The sequence below is a fragment of the Prunus mume genome, linkage group LG6, assembly GCF_029339155.1.
Source record: "Prunus mume cultivar Tortuosa linkage group LG6, ASM2933915v1, whole genome shotgun sequence".
In the NCBI taxonomy this organism is placed as follows: domain Eukaryota; kingdom Viridiplantae; phylum Streptophyta; class Magnoliopsida; order Rosales; family Rosaceae; genus Prunus; species Prunus mume.
In genome coordinates this window covers 22965059-22969781 of record NC_142703.1, presented here as the reverse complement: position 1 = coordinate 22969781, position 4723 = coordinate 22965059, and the positions used below count along the sequence as shown (strand labels likewise).

At 38.1% G+C, this 4723-nt stretch overlaps 1 pseudogene; it reads left to right on the top strand.

Annotated features, from left to right (window-relative positions):
- The first annotated feature begins 2064 nt into the window (after positions 1-2064).
- Positions 2065-3884, top strand: LOC107881359 (disease resistance protein RGA2-like; annotated as a pseudogene).
- Positions 3885-4723: the final 839 nt, after the last annotated feature.

The window sequence follows — 4723 nt, the reverse complement described above, 5'->3', positions numbered from 1 at the left end:
AATCGAACTGTATTCCACAAAGGCCTTACAGATTGACATTGTTCTTTAGTGATTATTTGACCAAGTGGGAGAATGTAAGATTTGCATTCTAATACAAACTCTAAAGATGGTCTTCTAATCACTTAAGGATAACTAGTCCAATGTCAATTAGGATTACATGGATCGATTTATTTTAAGGCTTGATATATATGACTTTTCAGATAAATACAAGTGCTTAAGATTTCATATTTTAAATGGATTGAGATACCTAATCCTTTTGGTTAAAGGAGTTTAAGTAATCCATGATTAGGAGGATTCTTAAACTATGCCTATAAAAGGGAGGTCCCTATGCTAACGGCAAATTACTCTCATAATATTCTACCCCATCAAGAAGAGATTCAAGAGCCGGATAGCATAGAGAAACTACCCTACTGTGAATCTACCTAGAACCTACTGCAGAATTCGGTTTCTTCGAGCAAGAAATCCAGTTCCTTGCTGCAGTAATTATCACCATGTCTGATCAAGGTATGTTATGTGTTCTGAGCATATAAACCTATTAAAGTTTACAAACTCCAGCACCTCTCTATTCAAGAATGTCCTGCGCTTGAGGAAAGGTGCAAACAAGGTAGTGGTGAGGATTGGTTGAAAATAGCCCATGTCCCATATAAGTATATTGGACCATCCAGCGAGGCAAGCACATCGGGCAACTCTTAGTCTGGAACATCCGTTCAGTACGGAACTTTTATTTCGTCTTCATCCTCAAGAGTGTTATTGTCATAATAATCATCATCCGTCTTGGTGTTTTGTGTTGTGTGGCCCTCTTGCTTTGTTTATATTTTTTTTTAGATGGATGGAGTGTCCACAAAGTTTCAATATTTCCCTCTGTAAATTGTAATTTGAGATTTCTATATTCCTATGTGTGCACACTGGCTGCTTTGAGATCCTCTGGTTTTGTACTTATATCATCTTGATAAAATCTGTTTTTCATTAATATTACCAGTCCAATTGTCTGCTTTCTGAATTTTAAATTTTCTTCTATTTACGTTAGTTTTAATTAAGTTTAAGTCATGTTCTTGTAGATTATTGCTTGATATAGTTGCTAACGTGATGCCAACGGCAGTGTTAACAAGAAATTGGTGTGTGTTTATATTACTAGTGTAGTCATATTTGGAGGCTTAGCCCAAACACTGCCAAATTATTGAGTTCAAGAAAGAAATTTTGTCACATCCCGGGATCGGCTCTGCAGCACGATATTGTCCGCTTTGGGCCCCCCTCTCTGCCCTCACAGTTTTGTTTCTGAGAACTCACGAGCAACTTCCCAGTGGGTCACCCATCTTGGGATTGCTCTAGCCCCAACTTGCTTAAGTTCGGAGTTCCCATGACTCTAAAGCCAGTGAGCTCCCAAAAGGCATCGTGCTAGATGGAGGCGGGTATGTACATATAAGGCACATCACCTCCTCTCCGTTGGTCGATGTGGGATGTTACAAATTTCTCACGGTGAGGAGCATGAGCTTTGGTGTTTACCAATATGATTGCATAGGAAACAAGGGGTGATCAGATAGATCAATGAGGCATAATTCCATGTAAACAAAGTTTTACAGAGGTTTAAAGAATCTAAAAATATAATTGTAGATTTTAGCTGTAGCAAAATGACAGATACAAAATGCACCAGATCATGAAAGTGAAGAATCTGTGTTTTGACGTGCCCTTATGAAATGCAAATTTTGAAATATGTATGCTATCTTGTTCTTCTTGTTTGTAGTTGGCTTATTCAGTCCTTTTGGGATCATGTTCAGATTGTAATAATTTTAACAACTCATGCAAAAAGAAGACAAATTTAGGTTACTATAGCACCTACCTTGGATTTTACAACATATTTGGAAGGGTTTTTCGCAGCTATGGTCCCTCAACTATACCCGTAATTGCATTTGGGTCACTGAACTCAATTATTAGTTGTAGAGGTCACTCAACTATGTGTTTCGTTGCACCGTTAGTCCTTACCGTCAAGTCTCTCTAACGGAAGGGACTAATGGTGCAACACAACACCTAATTGAGTGACTTTTATAACTATTTTTTGGAGTTAAGTGATCAAAATGTAACTCCGAGTATAGTTGAGGGATCATTGCTACAAATAATCATAACTGAAAAGTCACATTTTCCCATCAATAATTGGATAGATCTTGCCATATCATCATTTTAAACAAAAAAAAATAACGGACTTGACGGAAGGACTGCTGGTGCAACGAAACACATAGTTGAGTGACCTCTGCAACTAATAATTGAGTTCAGTGACCCAAATGCAATTACGAGTATAGTTGATGGACCATAGCTGCGAAAAATCCTATTTGGAAACAACAAGATATTGGGGAAGAAAACGACAAAATAGCTTAAAGGCCAGAGAGAAGGAATTCTATCTTTCTGGTTGGTGCTTTGCAACAATTTTCTTTCAAGTGAATTTGCATTTCCAGTTTCATTTCCAGCCTTTCTCATCTCATCTGAGCCTTGTTTATTGAAATGGCTGACCTAGTTTTATCCCCGGCTTTGCAAGTGATCTTCGACAGACTAGCATCTCCAGTCCTGCAAAAGTTTGCTGCTGGTTCAAGCTACTCTTGAAGATGCAGAAGAGCAACAATTGACCAACAAAGCTGTCAGACTTTGGTTGTCAAAACTAAAGAATGCAGCTTGTGATGCTGAGGACCTTCTTGACTTCTATACCTCTAGAGAAACTTTAATGAGTATAGAACATGTATATGGTGATTTTCCTTCCCAAATTAGAAGAGGTACAGATGCTGAAAAGATTAGAAAGATGCTCCATGTGTTGGAGAAGACTGTAAAAGATGGACTCTTTAAGTTTAGACGGCCTACTGTCATAAATCATCAATCCACCATAAGGGAGACTAGCTCATTTCTGATCAAGTCACAGATATATGGAAGAGAGGATGACAAAGAGAATTTAGTCAAACTGCTACTATCTTCTCAAGATTACCAGGAATTGGGATACGCAGTTTGTATTCCAATAGTTGGTATTGGAGGAATTGGTAAGACAACTCTTGCTCAATTAGCATATAACGATGAGAGGGTGATTCAACACTTTGATGCTAGAATGTGGATCTTTGTTTCTGATGATTTCAATGTCAAAAAGATCATGAAGACAGTTATCGAGTTTGCAACGGAGGAGGAATGCAAGTTCTTGGAGATTGACCTACTTCAGTCTCGGCTTTGGCATTTGCTACATAACAAAAGATATCTCATTGTTTTAGATGATGTTTGGACTGAAGAGTATGAAGATTGGGATGAACTGAAGCCCTTGTTTGGGGGGTTGTTAATGGATGCAAAATCATTTTCACTACCCGCAGTAAAAAGTTTGCATTCATGATGGACTCCCCAAATTCTCCATATTATTTGAAGGGTTTACCTGAGGATGATTGCTGGGCTTTGTTCAAGCAATGGGGTTTTAGGCGAGGAGAAGAGAAGTATACAAACCATTCTCTGATTGCGAAGCAGATTGTCAAAAAATGTGGAGGTGTACCACTAGCGGTAAAAATTTAGAAAGTTTGATGCGCTTTAAAAGAGAGGAACAACAGTGGTTTTTTTATGCAAAATAGTGAATTTTGGAGATTAGATGTATGCCAACATAGAGTTTTGCCAACTCTAATGCTGAGTTATCTTCACCTGCCATCACATCTTAGACAATGCTTTGCATTTGCCGAAAAAGAATATGTGATACTTGAACAGAATCTTCCAACAAATAGTCCAGCTCCACCACAAATTCGTCACTCCTCTGTTGTTTACAAATACAGGAAGTTACGATTCCAGAGCTCTGTATGAAGCGGATCATTTACGAAGTCTCTTATTGATTGGAGAATCGGCTCGTTAGAGGAGAATAATAAAATATTTTCAAGTTTTGTATATACTGTGTGCTAGATCCGAACAACTGCGATGTTTCTGCTTTGCCGGAATCGTTGGGTGGCTTGATATGTTTAAGGTATCTTAACCTTTCTTACACACCTGTCACCTAGTTACCTGAAAGCACATGCAATCTATGTTCTTTGTAGACTTTAGTACTATTTAGTTGTGATAAACTTGAATATGTGCTGTTTGTTGGAAAGATGACAAGCCTTAGTCATCTTAATATGACTGGATGTGCAAGTTTGTCTAAGATGCCTGCTGGGATAGAAAGGTTATATCAACTTCAGACGTTGCCATTATTTGTTGTTACAAATTATATCAGAATCCTGATATTGGTATTCTAAAAGATTTAAATCTTTATGGAAAGTTGAACATTACACACTTGGAGAATGTAAGAAATGAAGAAGAAGCACATGCAGTTGGTTTGATGAGAAAGAAAAATCTTGAGTCATTGGGATTATATTGGGGAGGTTTTGAAAATGTGGACAAATCATTCACCAAAAAACAATATGAACCTGTTATCAATCTTGATGCAAGAGAGGTGGAGCTGGCTCCAGGAATTCTTCATGGCCTGGAACCACACTGTAATCTGAAAAACAGTGACAATTTAGAACATCTTCCTGCCCTTGGGGATCTGGAGCTACTTCAGACTCTTTCTCTGCATGGAATGAATCATGTCAAGGGCATTGGTAGAGAGTTCTAGGGTCGCCTGAGAAACGCACAGCTTTCATCACTTGAAGAACTATCACTCAGTGATTTTCCAAACTTGGAAGAGTGGTCAACTGGAAATAACGAAAATGGATTTGCTCAGTTAACGAAACTAATTGTAAAAAGA